At 40.4% G+C, this 12,489-nt stretch overlaps 1 protein-coding gene across 1 annotated transcript in view; it reads left to right on the plus strand.

The window, feature by feature from the left end:
• The window catches only part of CYP4V2 (cytochrome P450 family 4 subfamily V member 2), a 286,243-nt gene that overhangs the window by 66,954 nt on the left and 206,800 nt on the right, over positions 1-12,489 (plus strand). The gene's annotated exons all lie outside the window — the stretch shown is intronic.

Raw genomic sequence — 12,489 nt, forward strand, 5'->3', positions numbered from 1 at the left:
AGCATAAGTACATGTCTACAAACTTTCATGGAGTTCGGCCACCTGTATGCACTTCCATTTTCCTTCTACTCTGTTTCCAAGTCCTGCTTCACTTCCACCTGCTTGTTTCTCCAAGTGGTATCTCTTTTATCTGTCCTCAAAGGACTATCTTGAGTATAAGAATATGGATAATCCTGTCTGCTAGTGATAGGGTTTATAGGTATCCCTGATCTGTGTACATTAAACCATTTTGCTATGCTTTGTGGATCAATGTAATAATAGCTAGCCTACAGACGACTTTCCCGTCATCTCTTTGAAATTCCACAAATAGGCCAAATGATACCAGTGGACACTTTTTCCGTTATTTCAGCTTTTCAAGGGAAGCAAAAGGGTGTCTTCTAGCATTTACTTTTCATTAAAGAGCAAAACTCTTTGTAGATTTTTAAATATTCATGCCGTTGGAAATTCCCAGTTCAGTGACTTTCCAGCTATTGATTGTGCTAGAACTCAAGATTATTGCATTTGTATTTGATGTGTTCAAACGGAAAAGCACTAGAAATGTATGAGTTCACAAAAACGTGCTTTAAGCTATGAAAAGTAAGATTCTACTTCAATTCCGTAACTTCAAGGCCCTGCGAGGCTGCTGCAGAGATGTACTTTTTACCATTAGACAGCAAGTTCCGGTCACAGTAACATATTTGAGAGGGTTACCTTGGCAAGCGTCTGCTTTGCGGATCACAGGTTTTAATGCACATATGACAAACTTTATTTTTATCCTTTTGACAAAGAAATCAAGAACATTTGAATATGTTAATAACCTAATGAAAGTTGTTTCTCAAATAGGGCAGTAGGACTCATGCCTATATGTCCATACTACCAGCCGTGGGACCACTACCCCATTCTCTGAAAATAAAGAAATGTGACAGTGAGCATTCATTTCTAAAAAGAAAATTCTAAGTAAAAAATGCACATAAACTGCCAAATTTTGCTCTAAAAGTCAGAAAGTCTTACAAACACAGCTGAGGTATATCTGCTAAATATACAAGCTCTGAGCGTATTTCATGCACCTGTCTAGAAAGACATGAAATAGAGCTGGCTCATGCTGCCTTTAACCCGTTTTTTATTTACCTGAATCTCGCTACAACCAGAAACCATGAAATGATCTAGTAGTTCAGTGTTCAGCCCTTTACATCAAAACTTTTGACTTGTAGGCCTCTGAACTTCAAATGACCTGTATTCAAAATAAGTAAAGAGTAGCGGGCTTTTAGAACTGAGAAGGAGGGAGAGCAAGCTTTCTGAGCAGACGCTTGTTACTGAGTGATGTTTCCCGTCTACCCTGGCAGTGACGTACCTATGCCTGAAGCGCTACTAACACCATATAATCCTCCCCCACCCCTGTACACAGACTGCCACTGCCGACTAGGGCCCAGCAATCCACATTTGAGGGGCTAATCCTGCATTTCAACGGTGAATACTGTTTTGCCAAAGCCTCTTTGAATGCTGTGCATCAATGAAGTCTCATAGATATCTTTTGTTTGTGCACACCACAAACTAAACTGATGTGAAAGTACTATTTTTTTAAATATTGAAAGCCAACTCAAGGTTCTTTTGTGGGTTTTTATCCCATTTGTATTGTATATTTTTATATAAAAATAGTTTAGGTTTCATGTGTTTAAACAGATGCTCAACTTGTATGAATGGCAGCACATGTTTTCATCTTGCCAAATCCACATTTCCCCAAAATATTGTAGGAGGCCTTTAAACCCGTGGTTCCTCCAATACATGTCACTTGTCAGAAGTGTATTCAGTCACACTGAAGGTTGGTGGCTAGCACGTATTTTCTGTCAACAGACTTCCATCCAGAGAAAGAAAGAAAAACACAAAAAGGGGAAAAGAAAGGACAAACAGAAAGACAAACAGTGGTGACAAAGGGAGACAGCATGGATGAAAAAGAACCTTTAACAGTGCTAGATGCAGGCTTCTGAGCAAAATGTTGGGTCCTGGTACTTATTCTTGTACACATTAAGCACTGCTGTGGAGTATGGCTTACAGCTACAACTGGACACTATAACATGACTATGAGAAAACAAATGAAAGTTTAAAAGTGTTCTCAATTAAATAAACCTTTTTGAGCACCTCCATTTTACATATGTAATAAACTTTGACCTTTACGGGTGCAAATTAAATTGTGTGATTCACAAATATGAATTTGCATTAGTTCATAAAAAAGCAGTAAACTTATATTATTAATTAGAATTGTTACAGATAGGGTTCAAGAGGCAAGAAATCATGTTTACTATTGAGATAAACATCACTTTAAAAATGATTGTGTAAAATAGAAAATCAATGCAAACCGATCATATCAAGCATGACCATACTAATAAAGTGCTTTGACTAGTAAGGTGATACAAAAGCCATCAATAGGAAAAACATCATTGCTGTGGGGTGGTGCTGTATCCCATCATGCACTGCTAAGCTTCTAAGCCCTTTCTTGCCTCTCCAGCATTTAAACTACTGATCTCTCTGCCTTTCTGCCTCACTCTTTCTCCATCATTGCTGGTCTGGCCCAATGTGTTGTGGATTCTGTTGCAGTGTGGTGAGGGTAACCTAAGCCAGTATTGGGCCACATTGTGAGGTTGGTCCGTGACCTGCAACCCATGAAGCATTTTGGGAGTGGTGCTCCGGCAGTACTTGATGATGCACTGAGGCCTTGCTCAGCCTGTTGCAGCCATTGTCAAGCCATTACACCATCAAGCTGCACTCTGACAGAGCAACGAGAACTGCTGGATCTGTAGGGTCAAGGTTCCACGATCAATTTTAGAGCCTCAGAGTATGCCGCAGTATGCCACAGTTGAGTGAGGTTACAGTGGCAGACAGCAGGGGGGCGGGTCGAGTGAAAGTGAACTAGGTCTCTCTCTGGTAGAAGCGGGACAACAGGAGTGCAAGGGGAGATAGGAGACCTAGAGGTGCGTTTTCTCTCAACCGCAAGGAGTTTGAGGGGTAACTCTGTCTTGGCTACAAAAGAGGCCTCCTAATATTTGTGTGGGACTTGCCAAGCTTGCCTGGATGAATCAAACTACTGCATCGCTCCTTTCTGTCCAGCTGAGATGGCCTGCTGCATTAGACTGTACTGGAGTCATGAAATATCATTCTCTTAGAGGTTTCCTGTCGACAATCTAGAGGCTACTTTGAAACCAGCATAAGAAGCGCTCATGAGTCCCTGGGTGGGCAACTCAAGATAAAGGCCCATCTAAGAAAATTTAGCTTCATAGCACAAAGTCTGTTTGAATGGAGCTGAGGGACCATGTGGAAGGTGATTCATCTAGCAGCATATATTCTATATTGCTCCAGGTGCTCCGGCTTCTCCGGCAGCTTCTGCATGTTTGAGTTTAGCAGTGGGAGGGCCACATAGTGAAGTGATTTCAAAACCTACAGAGAGTTTTGAGCCAATTATTATCTCGGAGGATCTCATCTCAACTTTGGTGTGATTGAAATGCTTTGTGAACAACCAGTAGACTTATCAATAATGCTTGCCCATATTGTTCCATTTAATCAAAACCAGAATGCTAAGCAGCTACGAATAATGTTGGTAAATTTCTCTGACTTCAGGTTAAAGCAATAGATCCTTTGTAAAGCCATTTAGCAAAAATCATTTGGTTCGTCAGAGGACATATAGTTTCATATTTATTCAGACATGTCCATCATTGCAGCAGGCTGGAGGAGAGAGTTTAGAGACAGAGTCCTAATGCCAACAGAAGGAAAACAATCTGGGGGGGACTCTGCAAAAAATGGTCGGTTCCAACAGGCATACCTTCATTATTTTGTCATTTTTACACATTAACACTGTCTAGTCAAAGGGTTCCCCTTGTTAGTACCAGTTTACACCTTAATTCAGCAATACGTAACAGAAAGGTGACCTGTCAACCTTTGCAAAGGGCCTTCTGCAGACCAGGAACATGGGTCGGTCTGTTTTTATACTTTTGACCCATTTGAGCTATAAGCAATTTTATTTGTTAAAATCTGCAGATTTTGCAGTAGATGATAGATGGCAAATCCACAATTATGCAGAAAATGCTGTGGCTGCAGAATTGTATGATTCCAGGGGCTCTGGTCTTAAACATGAAATAATTCTGTGTAAATGTATAATGTCATTGTGAATGGAGTCTTAAACAAAGTTGGCAAACATCTTTTTGATAGCCAACATTTTGGATGCACAGGATTAAACTAGATTTTCTGATGGCTACTTTGTGCCAAAGTTTCATTGTGGGCTTTGTGGAAAGTGTTTTGATGTTGCATATGGCAACAAGAGTGGTGCTCTTATCTTGACAATGGTGGAATGCACATACATGAGCAGTGAGCAAAAGAGAAAAAATCATAAAGAAAACACACAAGCTTTATATTTATTTGTTGTGTGTGCTTGGAAGGATATGTACGAGTATGAACTATGTGAGAAGTGTTTTGGAGATGTGCCTTATGGTGCAATTGGCTTGCTGCTCTTAACCCAGTGAGTGGAATGAATTGGAGAATGAGATAGATGTGTATGTAGTCGTGCATTACCTTCAGAGTGACTGGCTTCTACTCCTTGGGTTATCATGAGTTACAGATGAACAGCTCACAGGGATGCACTGGTTACATGCAGCCAGGTTATATGCTGTCTCCAGTCCACACATGAGCGAAGGAAGAGCAGTTTGTAGCAGGTGGTTTGGTAATTGGGGATTGCAAGCAGAAATAGGGAAGAAGATGCACGCTGAATGATGGCACAGAAGTTACTAGATCCAGAGTTTGGGTTAGTCACTTCTGTATAACCTAGACAGATTGCTAAAATGAGAATTTGGAAAGTCATTACAATGAGAATTGATTGTAAATTCCTTGGCGAACATGATCAGTTCTACATCCAGACTGATGGTATTAAGGGTTCTGAAACATCAACTAACAGTTATGGACCAACATATAACCTTTTTGGTTCTGGTACAGTTGATACATACCAAATGGGCCCAGGTGTAAAATGACCTTTTAATAATAAGACAATTAGAGTGAATGAAGAAGTAAAAGGGAATATCTCCTATTATAAATGCCTCACTTGATGGTCACATTCTGTATATGTAATATGATACAGCTCACATCTCCATATGCATCTGATGTACTGAGGCACATAAATAAAAGAGACAGACACACCAGACTATGAAAGTCTGATAACTGCTGCCCATCATAAGCAGGACATGCAAGCACTGTTCTTCTCAAATGGCCACCATCACAAAGTTTTTTTATACATCCAAGGTCAACGTGGGTTAACAAAATGTTGAATTTGCAGGCAGAGTTTACAATTGCTGATTCACATTACTGACTACTATGCCCTGGAAGTTCCAATTCCTACGTTAGAAATACTGTCAATTTGGTGGAGTGTATACAGAACAAAGTACAGGATTTGCAATGAGAATATTACCAGTAGCTTTATTTATATGAACAAACCCTCCAATATGGTTTTCCATGTTAATTCATCTTAATTCAGTGCTTAATTTGAGCCGGTGGTTGCTGGTGGGGTCCACCGGGACATATTTTTGGGGACCAGTACTTTTTTTTTCCCACATCAGACTTTGACCCAGAGCAGGAGATAGAAAAAGTCTAGCGGTGTGCATAATTTGTGTAATTTGCTTTTGTGCAATTACACGAAATTACTGGAAAATTACGCAAAGTGAAACACACGTATACAAACTGCATATCAATTCGCACAATAGTTTATTCCAAAATGCACTCTTGCATACATTTTTGGTGTGAGGATGCATGTAAACAAAAGCTCCGTAAACAACAGCCGCACGCCATATGCTGTTCCTTGCGTTTTTAGTAAAATTACAGTGAATTGCACCATTCTCCACTGCAATAGCACATTATTATATAAAGTGGCCTAATGGCATAATTTCGGGAATTTTGCGTAACAGACATAACACATAAATGCACCTAATTCAGTGAATTACACTGGAGTTATTAGATTTCCTCCCAGGCCTAAAAAAAAGGCATAATTGGAAGAGAAGGAGAAAGCGAAAGACAGAAAATGTATGACAACCGAAGAAAGCATAGGGGAAAAATAACCTGCAAGAGTGAGATAGGGCCGGGAGTGTCTGGTGTTGAATTCAAAAGGTATGCAGTGGGATCAAGACTATACAGTTATGGTGATTTCCATTCCGACCTTCCTTAGTTCAGAGCCGTGTGCTTCTAAGTAAACCTTTGGGCCCCAGCACCTGTTCTTTTAGAAATTCAGCACTGCCTAATTTAGTGCACCAAAGTCTGGCATCGAGTGGGCATGAAAGACAAAAAAGATTTAAGAAGTTTCTATATCTTTAAGAAATGAAAAACGTTCTGGTGTATTTTATTTGCACCTTGAAACTCTCCACAAAGCAGCAGACTTCAACGAAAAATCCACAGTTTTGAGTTTGAGTGTTTACATGGAAATCTGCACTTTTCATAAATGTACATGCTTAGTTAGGATTGATCAAAGTTTGATTAATTTTATAAAATTCTGAGGCGTTAATAAGGCAGTGAACAGATGGTGTGTCCTAGAACTAGCAAACCTGACAATAACAAACAGAAATCTGGAGCACTAATGGTTGTGAACTAAGGAGGCTGACGCAGTATATTGTATGATTCCTACATTTTACTAAACAGCTATCAAATCGACATGCATTAATAAAACAACAATTCAATGAAGGGAAATATTCACCATTTTACATGGAATAGTTAACTTTAAAGTCCTGAAGAACCCTTAAAGTATCGCACAACAATATTACAACTGCTTCAGAGTATTAGTTGAGTGTAAAATTGCAAAAATATAGGATAACCATGGATCACCTAATTTCCATCATAATGCAGTGCTCATGAGAATGCAGGTGAAAAAAAGACATCAAAATAGCTACAAGCTCTGAGACATATTTACCCACTTAAAAAGGTGCAAACATCTAAGACAACTACAGTCGGGACAAGTGCAGTACTATATTAATTGTAACATGATCAAAACAATTAGAAAAAGGTGTGCTTAATATTTTTGAGGAGAGCTTCTAAAATATATGTGTTACAAGTGCAAACCGCTCTGTATCTGTGGGTGTTCGGGGACTCTTTAATGCTTTGAAAATTTTCATTTTTAGTCATTCACACTACTTTCAATCAAATCAGGCAGTGACTTTCAATCCCAAAATCCTTTTTGCCTACCTTCTCAACCAATTACGCTTCACGGTTGTCTACCAATCCGTTTGCAACTCTTCTCACTAACCAACCTATCCCAGCGTGGCTCCAATGACATCACACTCACATGTACAGCGGCTGAGAAAGCCATTCATCTTGCCCTGCCAAGCTCACATTCGTGCAAACTAATGCTAAATATTGCAAGCACTAAGTAAAAACCCAATACACAAATTTGTCTGCTTACTACAGGTAGGTAACACTCACTTCAGAAAGCTTACTGATTTTTCACTGTGGCATTTTACTCTAACAGATACTCCTTTTATCTCAGTTTCCCTGACTCGCGAGCAAAATTGGACCAGCAAATTTGACTCTCAGCTGATCATTGGCTCTGTCCTGGTGCACATAGGTCTCACCAAATCTTAGTCAAAAACCTATCGCTCACTTTAACACGCACTCTTGAGTTTGTCAACCAGGCCCTATTGACCTTTCAGACAGACAAATTACAACATATACCAACTGTCTCATATATTTATTCCATACTCCAGAGTCTTAGACCGCACAGGGTCCGTATACCAACAACCACGTGGGCGATTTTTGAGCACAAAGCGCCACACACATGTGAAGTTCGACGACTTCCCTACTCTCACACTTCCGAGTACGCATACTCTTTCAACAACTTCATTTGGAGTATGCAAACTCCCTAAACCCTCACAAACATCACCTTTCACCTGCGATTTGTTTAAGCTGTGCAAGCGCGAAACCTATTTAATTCACACTGTCACTAGAACGCTGAGAACATCCTCAAACAAGCATTGGCAAACTCCAAGGTTTTGGGAAAGTCATAGTAGGTTCTTAGAGAGACATTCTCTCTCCTCTTTGTATCATCGAGTCTGAAAATCTTAACCTTTACCAATTTCTCTTACCAAATCTGCAAATTATTTTTATTTTCTTGAGGAGACTACCCATTTAACTCTTTTACCACTTCTGAGGAAATGATCCTTATGATTGCCTCTTAAGGGGGCTAATCATCCTTCTCTCTTACCATTTCTAAAGGGGAAAAAGGACCTTATGATGGGCTTTTAGTGAGACTACCCTTGTGAAGGACTTTATGATGGGCTTTTAAGGAGACTAATGATGTGAAGGACTTTGATGGCCTTTTAAGCAGACAGATCATCCTACTCTGTTACCATTTCTGTGAGCATCTGTCCTTATTTTGCCTTTATTATTTAATTTATAAGGGGACGCGTTAGAGGTTCGATTGACCTTTTGACTAAGCTTAGAGTGATTCCATCATAAGTTTCCAATTCACTACAATTTCAACATCATAATCAATAAACATCATCAAATATTCTTTGGAGTCAGTAATCCTTACACACCATGACCCATTTGGTCATGAATAACCTCACCTTATGTAAAAGTTAGAATGTTTATTTCCCTATAATAACAATGTTAATGTCATGTAAATTAATCTCAAAACCAACTGATACACATAAGAACAACACTGGTTGTTAAGCTTTTCATCCTTGGCACGGTCTCCCCTAACTTTTGGCTTCTGTTTCCCAGGTTGTTGGTGTGTGCTGGACTTTGTTTTTGCTTTTTTTGTTACTCTGGGCACTTTACCACTGTTATCCAGTGCTAAAGTGCAAGTGCTCCTGTATAAAATGTGTAATTAATTGGCTTTACATGATTGACATATTTGATTTAAAGTCCCTAGTACAGTGCACTAGAGTTGCCAAGGGCCTGTAAATCAAATTCTCCTGGTGGACCTGCAGCCACCCACATTAGTAGCCCTGTAAACATGGCTCAGACCTGCCACTGCAGTATCTGTGTGTGCAGATTTTAACTGCCAATTCGACTTGGGAAGTATACCTACTTGCCAGGCCTAAACCTTCCCTTTTCTTACATATAAGACACCCCTGAGGTAGGCCCTAGGTAGCCCAATGGGCGGGGGCAGTGTATGTTTAAGGTAGGACATATACTACTGTGTTTTATATGTCCTGACAGTGAAATACTGCCAAATTCGTTTTTCACTGTTGCAAGGCCTATCTCTCTCATAGGTTACCATGGGGGCTACTTTTGAAAATGATTAAAGCGTAGATTCCCTTTGGGAGCAGATCGACATGTGGAGTTTGGGGTATCTGAGCTCACAATTTAAAAATACATCTTTTAGTAAAGTTGGTTTTAAGATTGTGTGTTTGAAAATGCCACTTTTAGAAAGTGGGCATTTTCTTGCTTAAACTATTCTGTGACTCTGACTGTGGATTCCCAGTCTGGGTCAGTTTGACAGGTAGGCTGTTTGCACCTCTCTCTAGACAGTGACATAAAGGGAGCTGGGGTGTAGCCTGCATATCCTGATGAGCCATCTGTGCTAGGAGGGAGTGGAGGAGTGGTCACTTACACCCGAAAGGGCTGTGCCGGCCCTCAAACAATGCAGTCTGCAACCCCCTGGTGTGTTTATGAGGCCTGGCTTGGGCAAGGCAGGATTTCACAAACCAGAGAGAGTACTTCAAAGGCCAAAATGGGCATAAGAAGGGCTCCCAAAACCACAGACTTTAGATCACTTCTGGAAATCGAGGAACTTCTGCCTGGAGAAGAACTGAAGAGCTGAGGAGAAGTGCTGCCCTGCCTGAGACTTTGCTTTGTGGAGCTATCCTGCAGTTGCTGCTTCTGCCTGTGCAAAGGGACAAAGACTGGACTTTGTGTGCCTTCCTGCTTGTGAAGAAATCTCCAAGGGTTTGTCCTGAGCTTGTCTCCTGTTGTTGAAGTCTCAGGGCCATCAAAGGCTTCTCCTGTCAGCACCTGGACTCTCCGCTGAGACTCATACCCTGCCAAGTGGTGCTCTATCCAGTTCCTGGGGCCTTGGAAGGTGAAGCTGGCAGCCCAAGACTGAAAATCCACGCACAGAATGCTGTGCGGGGAAATTATCGCCACACCTTCCGAGACGTGGCTGAAAAACGATGCGCTGCCAGCTTCGCAGCAGAAATCGACTCTCCACCGTCATCGCAGCTGGAAAATCGACGCACGTAGCTGGAAGAATGACGCGCAACACCCGCTGACGGAGGCTGAAAACGTCGCAACGCACATTGTGCTGTTTTGCTAATACCACGCGGCAGGATTTTCAATGCAAACCTTGCTGGGCGTGGAAAAACGATGCAACGCATGCCCGGGCCCGAGTGCTGCCCGGAAAGACGCATTGCTTACCTTTTTTTGACGCACACTTGCCCGTGTGTGTTATTTTGACGCTACCCAGGTACTTTTAAACTCTAGCGGTGTTTTACCTGTTCACAAAAGGATTTAAGACTATTTTGCTTTTAAATAAATAACTTGACTTGTGTATGTTGGATTTTTGTCATTTTGGTCTTTTTTTGTTTAGATAAATATTTCCTATTTTTCTAAACCTTGGTTGTGTCATTTTGTAGTGTTTTCACTGAGTTACTGTGTGTGTTGGAACAAATACTTTACACCTAGATCTCTGAAGTTAAGCCTGCCTGCTTGTGCCAAGCTACCAAGGGGGTGAGCGGGGGTTAACTGAGGGTGATTCTCCTTGCTTGGACAGGGGGTAACCTGACTGCCTATCAAAGACCTCATTTCTAACACTAGTTGACCAAATCTTTTAAAGAATCTAAATGTAACTAGCGCATTGATCACTAAACATTCGACAGTCAGTACAAATCAGTAGCAAGAACATCTGCGCAATAGAAATAGCATACATCTAGTTTCAGCAAATGAACAACATCAGCTCTTTGTTAATAGCAACCTATTAGCATTTCAGGGTCTCCCTAACTAACCTTCTGATTAGAATGGCATATTTGAGCTTCATGCAAAACAATTTTAGTTAAAGTTAGTTTGGAAAGCTTCTAACTATGGCTGTATCAAAACAGTGGTTGGTACCTAGAAACAATGGACATAACCTACAACAAGAACAATAGCATTTTAGTTATTCCTCTCCTCATATGGATCAGCACGCTGCGATTCTCTTTGTCAGTTGGACATCAGTCTGGTCTTCTTCAGCAAAATGACAGTGGGAGGGAATGGTTCAGACACAGAGGTCTCTAAGCAATCTGAACCACTTAAGAAGCAATCTCTAAGGGCAGCATCAAATTCATTTAGCCATCAAGCTTAATGAGAATGATCACTTCTCCTCTGTGCAGTCGGGCTAAGTTAGAATCACCTAAAGAACTTCCCTCATTACTATTGGTCAGAAAATCATACATTTACAGTCAATCCAATTAGAATTAAACCTCAAATCAAAGATATATCTAAACCGTCTTTCGCATGTTGATGATTGGCTCCTCTTCTCCTGTTCCCATCGTCTGACTCGTCAGGTCAATATTTTGTAACACTTCGTACTCCATTCTGTGCATCCATTGTTGGGTCCTCGGACCATCGCTGTCTCACGCCTCAAACTATACAGTGTAATAACTACTAACACAAGATATTCTAGCAAGCAGTTCTCACGAGAAAGTTAAAGACATCTGCTAACGTTTGGTCAACGCAGTGTGCACAATACATGAATTGATTTCTCTAGACATACATTCCCACAATTTCATTAGTCAGTGCAGCTTAATATGAGGCTGTGCAGACTAGGCCCAAATCTTGCTAACTTAAGGCCTATAATTAATATATATATAATTAATAACTAAATACATAACATCAAATCATTAGTATAACACTTTACTACAAAAATGTTTCTAATGCAGGTACTTCAATTAATAATAATACCATATAATAAAGACAATTCGTACTTGAATGGCGGCCACTCAAGTGGGTACATTTTCCAAGTCGCACATTATTTTCTATATCAGTTAAATTCTATGCAAATTCTTATTCATAATACGCTAAAATCGTTAGTAACAAATTCAGCTTTCACACGTGTAAGCGTCAAAATAGCTATCCTAGCGCCCTCTCTTCGGTTAGTTACCTGAAAAGGAGCACAGCACAGGTTTGTTATGGGAAAACCCCCAAAAAAGTATTGCTCTACTCGCTACACCAGAAAATGACACCATGATCTACCTGGGTCTTAAAATTGTGGTACCTTCTTTCATTGACAAGGATCTATACCTTCTGTCCTCCTTTCTGAAAAGCTGTCCAAATTCATTGATTTATTGATAATTGTTTTTTCATCAAAGTATTTCCCTCCTACTCAGACAGGATAATACAGGTGCAATTTAAACGTTTGAAAAACAGCCTTAATTTTTGATACAGCTGACAACGTTTTAGGCAACAAACATAGAGATGGTCACAGCGCTACTCCTTCTGTCATACATAGGATGCTGCAGTCAGAGTGCGTAGCACAGATGTACCTCTAGACATTTAGGTATTAAAGTATTTCTCCAA

Source organism: Pleurodeles waltl, chromosome 1_2, assembly GCF_031143425.1.
Source record: "Pleurodeles waltl isolate 20211129_DDA chromosome 1_2, aPleWal1.hap1.20221129, whole genome shotgun sequence".
In the NCBI taxonomy this organism is placed as follows: Eukaryota; Metazoa; Chordata; class Amphibia; order Caudata; family Salamandridae; genus Pleurodeles; species Pleurodeles waltl.